Source organism: Harpia harpyja, chromosome 2 (genome assembly GCF_026419915.1).
Source record: "Harpia harpyja isolate bHarHar1 chromosome 2, bHarHar1 primary haplotype, whole genome shotgun sequence".
In the NCBI taxonomy this organism is placed as follows: Eukaryota; Metazoa; Chordata; class Aves; order Accipitriformes; family Accipitridae; genus Harpia; species Harpia harpyja.
The window spans coordinates 36,320,480-36,333,132 of record NC_068941.1 but is presented as its reverse complement, the minus strand read 5'-3'; the positions used below and the strand labels follow the sequence as shown (position 1 = coordinate 36,333,132).

Genomic DNA, 12,653 nt, shown 5'->3' with positions numbered 1-12,653 from the left:
GCTTTTTGGATTGGGAGCCTTTTTTGGTCAGTAGAAACTCAGGCTCATAGTGTTTTGTTTAGCTGCATTTCAGGATGCTAATTAATAATTACGCTTCACAGAGTGTTCACTAGGATGTAATCAGATCTGTATTTTAAGCGAGTATGGTTTTTTGTTTGCTTGTTTTTACTGAAGAGCTTATTAGATGTTGATGGAAGTTGAGTGCATCTGGGCCCAATCATGCACCTCTTCCTGAAGCACCTAATTCAATTGATTGTGTTGTTTAGTGACAAGAAATACAATGTCAGCAGGACCTTAATTTTTTAATCTATCTAACCACAACATAAGCATTGTGAGTAATGCATAGAGGTAGATCAAAACTCTTAGATCTCCATGTCTGCGCAGAAACACTGGAAAAGGAAAAAGGTATATATACACACTCTTATTAGTGTGTATATGTAATATTATACAATTACTGCTTGACATGTGTCTCCATAAAAGATGTGGCACACCATGATAATAGTTAAAATTTTATCTGTCAATTCACTCAAGTGTGATTGAATTATAATGCTCATGTTAAATGCACAATATCAAATGTAACTGATATTTTTCTGCTCTGTTGCAGATTACACCATTTTACTTAAACTGCGAGACTAATATTTCTTGAAAGTTAAGAGTTCTGCAGGTAAGGACTGATTTAAGTCATTTTCTTTCTATAAAGACCATTGCTGTTAATAAGCACCAGCGTGAAGTAAATGCAGAGGACAGTTGCTGTTTGTGAACTACACTTTGAAAAGCTGAAGAAAAATCACTTGAGATGTTCATGGCGATACAGGCTGTAGTAAACAGGCTACTTGAGAAAGACACATGTATGCACGTTTGGATGATCTTACTGTTTTGAATGCTTGGTACCTAGGATGTTTTTCAAGAAGGGATTGGTAAAGAATTGTCTTCTGACAGAAAAATGGGAGCCAGATGAGAAAGTGGCTGGAGGTAATGGGCAGCACTGACACCAGGTTTTAGCAGCTTGACTCGGGTGCAGGCAACTTGTCATTGTCCATCTCATATTTTCAAAGAAGCATTTGTAGACCTAAACTTCATGTTCAGGAAATGTCCCTAGTCCCCTTGGGGTTATTGCTAAATAATAGCATGCCCAGCAAGCTGAGTTGTCGTTCTTTGACTGATGTCTCCCCTGGGATAAACAAGCCGTAGTTCTCCAGAGCAAAAAATCAGCAGCTCTTTGTTTAAACAATCTGTTAAAACTCCTGCCTTGTGCTTAAGAAAAAGGATTTGAGGCTTTTCAGGAGGATTGTTGAAAGATTAAATAATTACTCTGCTCATTATGGGAAAAGCCCCAGTTTGCTGGAGATGGTGCTGTAAAGCCATATAGTCACAGCTGACATAAAAATAAAATGTGAGAAGTTTTACCTTGTCACATAATGGGGTGGGGGTTGTGCTTATTTTACTTCTAATGCAGATTGGTACAATGCAGGTAAGCAGTTCACTCGACTGCAAGTAAAGGAGAGAGAAATATGTTAATTTGGTAGATGTTTACATAACATATGAAGATACCCTTTAAGTTATGAACTGTCAACCTACTTTTCTAAGGTAATGAAAATTGTGAGCTGTTCAACCTACAGGGCCCTTGCCATCCTTTCAGTTTCTTCCATTTATACACATCTATTTTATCTTAGAGCTTATAAACAAAATACAGGAAGTTGTTGAAATGGATAATTAATTTTTCCATACAGAGATAGCTCTTCCTGACTGCACCGTATTCTGTTACCTTGCCTGAGTATCATAAAGAGCCTGAAATTGAGAAATTGTGTTGAAATTCCTTTGGGTTCGTATTCTTGGAACTTTTCCTAGAGCAATTTCACGACTTAATTTGCATTTGGTGTTAGAAAATTTATAAGACTCTGGTGCTTTGTTACTTATGCCTAGGTTTTGAAAAGAAAAAGAATGAATGCCTGTTAAGTTTAAAATAAAATTGTAGCCTTTTCTTATAAAACTGGACATGTTATCATTGAAGTGCCAGTAAGTTGCACGGAGGTATTAAGGAAATAAAAAGCTATCTGTTATCTTCCAAAGCTTATAACCTAAACAAATGAATTAAGCATAATCTTTTCTATGTTAATCTTTATTTATATAGGAACATGGTATATAAGAATTTTTAAGACTGTTAAAATGCTATTAATTTTCTCTGTTCTGTTCCAAATCTTTGTCTTGCCATGCCTGTAGAAAATGATTATTTTTCTTGCTAGATGTTAAGCAGGTTTTAAACTGAGTTTAGAAATATTTCCTTTTACAAGAAACTCTTTTTTGTTGGTTTTTGGGGGTTTTTTTTTTGTTGGCTGTTGGTTTTGAATCTTTTTAAGATTAGTAATCTATTTACCATATGTAACTACATGAAAGCAAATGCTGGTCCTGCTTCTCCAATATCCTAGTTTATTGTTTATCTGCTTGAATCTGAGTAGAAATGAGTACAAAGATGATAATAGTACCAATTTAATTGCATGGATGTACACACTGCATTTGGTTGTACATCTGCATAGATGTAAATGGCTTTACTGCTTCACACTGAAGACCTTCTGAAGGTCATTGGATTACTCCCTGCTTAAAATGTCTCCCTGGAAGAAGGGGGTACCTTAGACATCTTATATTATGTGCCTAGACAGTTCAATCATTTTAGGAGGAAAATGCACTGGTAAATTAAACACAGAAAGAGCCATAAATAGGTCCATGCTTTTTCTATGTAATTCCTGCACTATTCCTTGTTTTTAGAATTATACTTGCATAATACAAAAATTTTGAGCTGGCATATGCTACATTATAGGATTCTGCCTGTAAAATGCTATAGAAGACTGTCCACTCTTTTAGTAGTAGCTTTTTAACACTTGACCATTTATAATTCAAATCAATCTTTGAAGTTTTAGTGACTACTTAATTTTTTAATGCCCTCCCCTATGTGATGGTTGAAGTAGCTCCAGTGGGTTGTACTGGTTGTGTCTGCCACTGCTCTACCAGTACAGGGAACTGTTGTACTTCAAAGGCTGTATGTAAATATTTTATTTGTATATCTGCACTACCATTTATTACTGGAAAAATCAATGATAAGAAGAAGTAATAATAAGTCTGGTGCTTCATGCATTGTGCACCTGAAAAAACCATTTGAGCTTGGTTTTGTTTTGAGAAGGACTTTAACTTAATTGTGGTTATTCCACAGATATTTCTTCTGTGGAAAGAAGAAATAATAATATAATAATAATAAGAAATAATAACATCAAACCTAATAACTTCAGCTGAAAGCATTTTCTGCTAATATTTCACATGGAACCAATGCAGCTGAGATACGGATATTGAAATATTCAGAAAACTGTTGCTCCATGGCCTGGGCTTGAAACTACACTGATTCTTGAACTGACTCTTATTAGGCTCATAGTGAGTGGTCTCAGGGAGGACAACCACCTGAAACCTATTTCTTTTGGGTAGGGGGGACCAGGGACGAAGAAGACAGAGGTAGGTCTCATGTGGTTTAGCTTCATAAACTGGTGTCACAGACGGTGTCATGAGAAAAGTAGTGGCAGTCCAAGGGAAATAGAAGGAGGGTGAGGGTGGGACTGGGAGAGGAGAGCAGAGTAGTCCCTTCAGTGGCAACCTACTGTTGTCTATGCTCAACTGTCTCATAAAACTGCTCTTTGCAAGTCAGTGAGGAATCCTCCAGTCTGCTGGGCAGGGCAGAATAAAGGGGCGAGTGTCTTACTAGTATCAGACCCCATGAAACATCTTCATCCCACTAGCTCCCAAGAAAAATACTCCCTGAGACTCCCTCCAGCTCAGAGCTCTTTTAAGACTCCTGTTCTTCCTCCTCCTGAATCCTTTTGGCAGATTCAATTTACGTCACACTCTGGGGATGTGATTAATTTCCTATTATTGGCCCAGTCCTGCAAACCTCTTGCACTCAAGGTTGGCAAGTGTGCTGCTGCATCTCGGTATAGATGAGTTCTGTTCCTGCACATTCAACCTATGGCATGTTTACTGTATGGGAAGATACACCCAAACTATGTTTGCCTTAGAATGTGAAATCTACCCTAGTAAAAGAGTGAATAAATTTACGCGGTATAGAACTTTTAAGCAGTTTTTACCATATGCCTTAGTATCATAATTTTAAATTAGATTTGCTCAAAATGGAAATCCAGATTCAAGCTGACATCATAACATATGACCTCCAGTAGCTATGAAAATTGAAAACATGAGACAAGGGCATTAATCACTGAATAGTTTATAAGCTGGCCCTGAATGTTCATCTGAAATGTTAATGCTATTTTATTATATCCAATAACAGCTTAAAGTCAAAATTTATGAATACTGTGGGGTGCCGAAGATAAGGCATTCAGACTCATTTTATTGTACTCTGGCTCAAATCTTTAGAGCCTTTAGTTAAGTGCACAGAACTACTTGTATGCCTAACCATGCTTTTAGTGCATGCTTTGCTTTTACTGGGACTGGAAACATGAGCAAGACAGTAAAAATCTGATTTGGCATCTAGACTTGTGTGAACTCAGAAATTTGTTTGTGCATACCCATTTGCAGGAAGAAGTGTTAAATGGCCTCAGCATGGATGTGTCTGTGAAGTTAGGGTCATTGTTTCTGGGTGTTTTTAGTTTGCTTAGCAATTTGAATTTTGGTTTGGAGTTCTGCTAGTAATTCTTTTTTGTAGAGATAGTTGTAGCAGTAGTGTTGAATGTAGTTTAATATGGAGTATAATGAAAGCAATTTAACTTACATATGCATAACTGACCAGGGCTGTAATCAAGCAGATCTTTTCAGATGGCTTGATGGAATTATCACTTTAAACCAAGTTGTAGTTTCATTACTCTTTTGAGTCTCAAGGTATTTTCATTGATTTTGTTTGTCTGTAGCTGGTATTTTACAATTAACAAGTAAAAAAATTATTTGATAGTTTGAAAAGAAAGAAATTTAAGAATGTCATATTAACTTTCATTTGAATTTTCATTACTTTCCAAACTATTCATGGCTGCTATTGAGTTGAGGGTCTCCCCTCTTGTTTTGAAGAATATAATTCTTGCTCCTTCTGCCCACCCAGTATACAAATTAAAACTTTGCCTGTGGTATTTGTGTCCAGTTTGTTTTTGTCTCTGTATTTTTATCGAGACTTAAAAATATTAAACATGATCAGTCTTGCTTTACTTTTCCAGCTCCTGAATATGCAAAAAGTCAGCTTGAATGTTTAAAGAATGTGGGGTCAAAATATGATCTCACATTAGCAGAAGTATATGCATATTGTGCTAAGTACTTCTACATGTGTTAGGAAGACATATTTAGGCCACCGTCAGAAAAACCTTTCTAATGAAAGCCTTAGGGAGGAAGGCATAGCTTGTCAGAAATGGGAGAACATAAAGATAATTTTTGAGACATCCAGATAACAACAAAACTTACCTGTTTTCTACCACAAACCCTTCTCTTTTCAATGTACCCCAGGGGAGAGAAGCATAATGTTTGAGCAAGCCTTGGGTTGTGCAGTTTGGAGTGATATGCAAGCAAGCTGAAGCAAGAGGTGCAAACTTGCTAGGGCCCAGGAGCAGCATCATATAAATGAAGAATGTTTGATTGCTAATTACAGGTCAAATGGAGTGCCTGGACGGGACTCCCCTTAGCTGCATGCTTTAATCCCCAAATTGGAGGTGGGGGGAAAACCCCAACAAAACACCCTTCCTAATGAGCTGAATTTTATACCTGGTGTTTAAATGTCTCACTTGTCAATGCAGAATCTTTTGCTGGGAGAGCTGCTTTGTTCCTACGTAGCTTGAGCCAGTGATTTCAAAACAGATTGAAATGCTTTTATAGGTGAAAATGACATTAATTGACAGTGAGCTGGTTGTGGCTTTTGTATTTTGCTTTATTGGGTAGTTCCAGTAGTAAACTGAATTTATTGAAGTAAAACTATGAAATTACCTTAATTGCCTGTTCTCAATATTTTTAAGGAACTCCACTCTTTGCCTGTTTTTATTTTAATGTAAGGTACATGGTGCAGCTTGTATACACATATTGTTTGAAGGCTTTGAATGGCTTGCCTGTCTGATCCATTTTAATAGATTCCAGCCTTTTTCCATGACATCATTATTGTAACAGACTTCCTAGAAAATATGAACAGCTGCTGTGTATTTTTTTCCTGTGTTTTATATTAAAACTGTAGCAGCTTTTTCGTTCTCTACAAATGACAGCAATAGGCTCGTCTGATGTAAAACAAAATGAAAAAAAGTAAAAGTAAGGAGCTGCAATACTGTTAACAGGCCAGTAATGTAACAGGTCCCCATGTATGAATTGTTTCATAATGCAATAAGGGATTACTTATGCTGCTGTCATACTGGTCAAAGGTTGGTCCCATTTCCTTTCCCCCTTCCCCCTGAACTAAACTGTGCATCATTAAAGATGATGAAAACAGTACTGTACTCAGCTTCCTGGCCCAGATGGCAATTTGCATGAAGAATTTTACTGTATTTTTTTTTTCCTAATATCATTCTTAGGCAGACTGTGCATAGAGGTTTTAAAGTTCTTTTCAGTTCTTACAGTTCAGATCAAGGAGACTTGCTTCATTGTTTCTCTGTACATCCTGGCATTCAGCGTTGGTTTAGAGGCCACTTTACATGGAGCCTAGAGCATTAAATAAAACTAGGAATTCATCAGTCTTGTTGGTACACCTAATTTTCTATCTGGCTCCATCTGTAAATAGCCGAAAGGTGTCAAAGAATGATGTAGGCCTTTAGATCATTATATTGCGATTTGTCTGGAATACCTCCACCGGAGTTTTAGTATCTTTTAGGTGACTTGTACAAACCAATGCTGAAGTCTGGATGTTTCATTCAGCAATAACTGCATTGGATTTAACAAAAATAGCAGGTATAAACAAAATCTATCCTTTACATGGCTCCAGATAGAAATGTGCAGAGCTGTGCAGGATAGCGAGGTGCTTGTAGGTCACTCCTGCCACCCAGCAAGCCAGGAGTTAACAGCGAACTCTGGTCTCACCTGGGTGCTCCAGCTGGACTAAGGAGACCACACTGATTGTTGATGGAACCAACTGCTGCTTAGAAAAATCTTCACAATCCCCTGTAAAGTCCAGCTTCTTGTTAGCTGGGGTGGGTTTTGCTTAACGGTTCTGCAACCAGAGCTCAACTTCAGCCAATCTTTTTCTTTTCTGTGTTCCTCTACAATTCTCTTCAGGCTTGGCACCTGTCTAGAGGATCCAAAAATCAGACTGGGCTACTGGGGAAATGCCCAACCTGTGTAATTCAGTATATGGTTCCAGTAATGCATGAACTGTGCTGCCCCCAGGGTTGTCTCATTCCACGTGTCGTGGTTTAAGCCCAGCCAGCAACAAAGCACCACCAGGTTGCTCACTCACTCCTTGCCACCCTGGTGGGATGGGGAGGAGAAGATATAACAAAAGGCTCATGGGTCCAGACAAGGACAGAGAGGGATCGCTCACCAGTTATGGTCATGGCAAAAAGCGGACTCGACTTGGGGAAAAAAAACCCCAAATCAATTTAATTTGTTATCAATCAAATCAGAGCAGGATAATGAGAAATAAAACCAAATTTTAAAACACCTTCCCCTCACCCCTCCCTCCTTCCCAGCTCAACTCCACTCCTGAATTCTCTACCTCCTCCCCCCCCAGTGGCACAGGGGGACAGGGAATGGGGGTTGAGGTCAGTTCATCACACCTTGTCTCTGCCGCTCCTTCCTCCTCAGGGCAAGGAGGACTCCTCACTTGTCCCCTGCTCCACGGTGGGGTCCCTCCCACGGGAGACAGTCCTCCACAAACTTCTCCAATGTGAGTCCTTCCCATGGGCTGCAGTCCTTCATGAACTGCTCCAGCATGGGTCCTTTCTGTGGGCCGCAGTCCTTCAGTCACAGACTGCTCCAGCATGGGCTTTCCCATGGAGTCACGGCCATCTTTGGGGGTGTCCGACTGCTGCGGCGTGGGCTCCTCCCCAGGCTGCAGGTGGGCATCTGCTCCCCCGCTCCCCTCCATGGGCTGGGGGGGGACAGCCTGCCGTCTCACCATGGGCTGCAGGGGCATCCCCTCCTCCGGTGCACCTCCTCCCCTCCTTCCTCACTGACCTCTGTCTGTGTCTCCATCGGTGTTCCTCTCACATTCTGATCTCCTCGCCCACTGCAGGTTCCCCTTCTTAAATCTGTTCTCCCAGAGGCACGACCACCGTCGCTGACGGGCTCGGGCTGGGCCAGAGGCAGGTCCGACTTGGAGCTGGGGAAGCCTCTAGCAGCTTCTCACAGGAGCCACCCCTGCAGCCTCTCCCCCGCTACCAAAACCCCACCACACAAACCCAAAACACTGTGATAGATCCTGGCTGTGGTGCTCAGCTGTACTGAGGGATGTGTGGTGCAGAGGTGTGCTGAGTATGAATCGCTGTAGGAAGTGGGTCCCAGCTGCAGTACGAGAGCTCGGGTGCCAATTTGGGGTGTTTGGTGTCCCGGAGTGCCCAGCAGGCTCCAGCCCTGCACCAACTTGTGTGGGAAGCGTGGCCACTCTGACCCCGGGGAGGGCATGCTGGAGCTTGGCTGACTTAAAGACCAGCCAAGCGTTACGATGTAATATGGCCACAAAATGACTCATCATCAATGAATGCTGTTATCTCAGTCCTGTGTCTTTTGGGGTGCTTTCTCCCTTCATTTGAAAATAAGACACCTGTGTATTGTCTCCTGTGTGGGGAAAAAATGCAGCAACTAAGTACTTCTCTTCTTTGTGAGGCAGGGAGATGGTTTATGCCCCAGGTAGGTGACTGTGAGCTGATTGAAAAATACTAAAGCAAAATCGATACTAACCTTGCAATGAGAAGCTAGATAAGGACAGGGCTACATTGTCCCTGTTTGTGGTGTTCATCAAATGGTGCCCATTTTGTGGCTCCTTATAGAGAAATAATTTCATGAAAGAAATAACTAATGCCTTCTGGGCATTATCAGTTACAAGGCCGCCTTCATCTATTAGGAACTTTACAAGAGACTGCTTGACCTGTTCTCTGTTCATGTCCTAAAGCAGACTTCAAAGCACGTAATATATAAATAATATTAATGCAGATTATTATTAGCCCAGATGTGGCAGAACGTATGAAATTTACCCTCTGTTTTATAACCATGGGCGGCCTAAACCAACATGTGAGTATATAATGTGACTGATGCCATGCTCGCACTAGGGTGGTACTGCTAACAAAAATCCAATTTCATTCCAACGTTAAATAATTTCTGAAACTCATTTTTTTGTCATCTTCTTCTTGTTTACATTGAAATGAGTGTAAAAAGTGTGATGTTCAGTGGAACAAAATCTATGTATCATTTTCACTTAGTTTTTACAGGTAATTAGAAAGCAAAGTGAAGAAACAGCATGTTATGTCTTATCATACCACTTATGCTCTGAGGAAAGTGTCTTTCTCATTACCCTAAAATTCCCCAGTATGGGGAAAGCTGTAGGGACTTACTTGTACTGATTTTAGCTTACTGTTTTTCGTTTTTAAAGCATGCAGAAATTAATTTTTTCCTTCCCCTTCCCTCAACCCCCATATCATTTTAGAAATTATAGCTCTCTGGTATTACATTTCTAGTCAGTCTGGCCTATTTCAGGTGTACAAACAGGCTGTGGATTGTTTTATTAGTTCATTTCAGTAAATAAACTTCTTTAGAAAATTCTTTTTCCATTTCCTACCCCCCCCCCAGAAGAAGGTTCCAGAGAGTAATTCATATTTGCATAAATATATATTAATAGGTTTTAAATAGATGTCAGAGATAAATATTTGCCAGCTCAGCTTATAAAAATTTTACCTACAAAATACATCTATTTTGTAGCTGCTATTTTTATTTAAGAAATGCAAAACATCAAGCATCCTGTAGACACGAAACACTTTATTATGGAAAATAATTTTGCAGTCACTGATACATATACTCTACAATACACACAATATCAAGTAATTTAATGATAATGACCACGTCTGTTCTGATCTGTATGGCAAAGCAAAACTATGGAGAAATTCCACTGAAATTAATGTAATTAATCTGGAGTTACAGCACTGAGTCAAATAAAAATATGGATCATGCATTTGTAATTTGAATACAGAGAGATCTGGAAAATAAGTTCTACCATTCTTCAGACATGTCATGAAAAATGTTTCACATTTTGCTTCGTAGACCTCTGACATAAAACTCGAAATATGTCTTGGCAACAGAATATATCCAAAAAATGTAATTCACTGAAAAAATTACTTAACTGTGGCTTTCCTATTGAGACCCTTCTTACAGTGATAAACCTGAAACCGTTATTATAGTGAAAACATGAACGTTTGATTGGGAGGAGAGGACAATAAAGAGTGTTTAAATACAGTCTGTTTTATAAATAAATAACAGTAACTTGTATGTTGAGGGCGAGAATTGATTTTTCTCATTCGCCGTACAGATGCTTTTCAATTAGATTTGTGCTAAAGTTAATGGCAGACTATGGGAAGAAAAGTATATCTTAATTAGCTTAACATGAGCTTTCAGATATTTATTGCATCTCCTAGCATCAGTTCCTCCCTGTGAAGCAGGTCAGTCAGCTACTTCATCTGTTCTACCAGAACTACTCAGAACATCGAAATATGAAAGACACAAAGACCTTCCTGAGGCCCACAGTATTTGAAAGTCTTTACTTACTTCTTTGTGTTTTTCTCTCTGTTATGTAAATGTGTATCCTCATGATAAACCCTTTAGAGTGCAGTTCACGTGTTGGAATATCACTTGCCAAGACCAGCCCTAGTAAGTGTGGCAGTGTTGTCACAGTGTAGGAGAAAGTTTGTGGCTGTGTCTTGAAAATAACTTTATCTCATTAGTCCTATTTAAAAATCCCATATGGGGATTGTTTTACTACTCCTTCAGTAGATACTTGAGAATTTGTGCTCTTCAGGCATTTCCTAATATTGTGGTACATGTCATACTTGGAGACTATTCTGATGGTTGATGTGAATGGTAATAAGAGGGCTTGGGGTTATTTGGGGGGAGGGGGGTAAGAGGTTTTTTTGCCTTCATCACCATCAGCTTTACGCTGTCCCATGTTGACAATAAGTATAATTTATAATAAGTTGTTGCCTTTAAAAACAGTAACCTGTTCTCTGTGAAATGCAGAGAAGTTGTTGCCTGTTAAACCAAACGCAGAAGTCTATGCTGCAAATCATCAGCACAACCAAAATGTAGTAGTATCGCTGGTGTAGCCATGATGTTCAAAGACTGTTAAGTGGGACAGGGTTTGCAGGGAGAGGTAATATCTTTTATTAGATGAACAAATACAGTTGGAAAAACACAGACACTTTCAGACAAACAAGCCCTTCTTCAGGTCTGTGCAGGAAAGGCTTTCTGTGCCCAAAAGCTTGTCTGTTTTTTCCAACTGTATCAGTTGGTCTAATAAAAGATATTACCTCTCCCTGCAAACTTTGCCTGACACATTAGCATTCCTGTCAGCAGCTTTAACAGAAAAGCCAGCAGCAGCATGGGCACAGTGTTTTGCCAAATTTCATACACCATACCTCTGCTTGTGCTTTACCTGCCCTGCACTTCTCAGATGTGGGGCAGAAAGGGACAATATGTTCAATTACAAAGATGAGTCCTTAGACACAGACTGAGAATGCTCACTGAAGAGTTTGTTTATTTCTTTCCTTAGCTTTAACTTAAATTTTTTATGAAAAGGGAATGTTGCCTTCTGTGGTGTTTGTTTGTTTCTCCTCTCTTGAGAGACGTAGGTCCATATCTCCCATTAATGATAATCTTCCCTGCATGGCAGCCTGTGCATTGGTACCATTACAGAAGGCAATATTGTTCCCTGGGCATTGCTCTGCTTTTCTGATGAGTCTGATTTGTGATATGCTTAGGTCTGGAGCGATGACACTCACCCAATAGCTGCTCATAAGTCTCTTGTCTAGATTTAGAAAGGGCTGTCCTCACAGAAAAGAGAAGACAAAAATATTTCGTGTCTTGATGGAAAGTGGGTCGAAAGGGGTCTGCTGTAATGTAAAAACAAAAGGAGCAGTGTTTCTAGCTAGAGCACCAAACATCTTGGAGTCCAGTGCGGAAAATGTTTATAGTGTTGTATAGTTTTATTACTACAGACTGAAGGAAAACAGCTTATTGAGTGACTTTCGTCATTCAATAGATTTTGTACCAGTGGACTATCAAATAGAGCGGACAAAGAAAACCCCTCTCTACTATGGGGAGGGAGCAGGGAATCTGTAAAAAGTACTCAGCTTCCTTGTGCAGTGTGCAAGGATGAATGCTGTTTTCAGACTCATTGAGGGTCCTAAATTTGCTGTGAGGAGTTGGTTTGCAATGTCAGGAGGATATGTGGATGCCCGTGGGCATGTGGATTACCAGGCTGAAGGTACTGCCAAGTCCTCCCACAGGGTCACTGTGAAAACGGCATTTGTGGAGTTGTTGCCTTTCCACTTCTGCCTTCCCAAGACGCTTCATATAAAACCTGTTTACTTGGGCTTGGTATTTAGCTGACATTCTGTAGTTGTGTTTTGCTCGGCGTTTGCTTGGTGTGGTGGGCACTAACACATGAAGAGCAGTCCCTTCTCTCTGCAGCGGCTGGACCATGCATGATAACTGTAGTGCTT

The 12,653-nt window shown here is 39.9% G+C and overlaps 1 protein-coding gene across 1 annotated transcript in view; it reads left to right on the top strand.

Moving 5' to 3' along the window:
• BMPR1B (bone morphogenetic protein receptor type 1B) overlaps positions 1 to 12,653 on the top strand; it is a 259,184-nt gene that overhangs the window by 98,133 nt on the left and 148,398 nt on the right. The window contains exon 3 of the mRNA XM_052776085.1: positions 605 to 664. The gene's annotated coding sequence lies outside the window, so the exon portion shown is untranslated. The remainder of the gene's footprint in view (positions 1 to 604; positions 665 to 12,653) is intronic.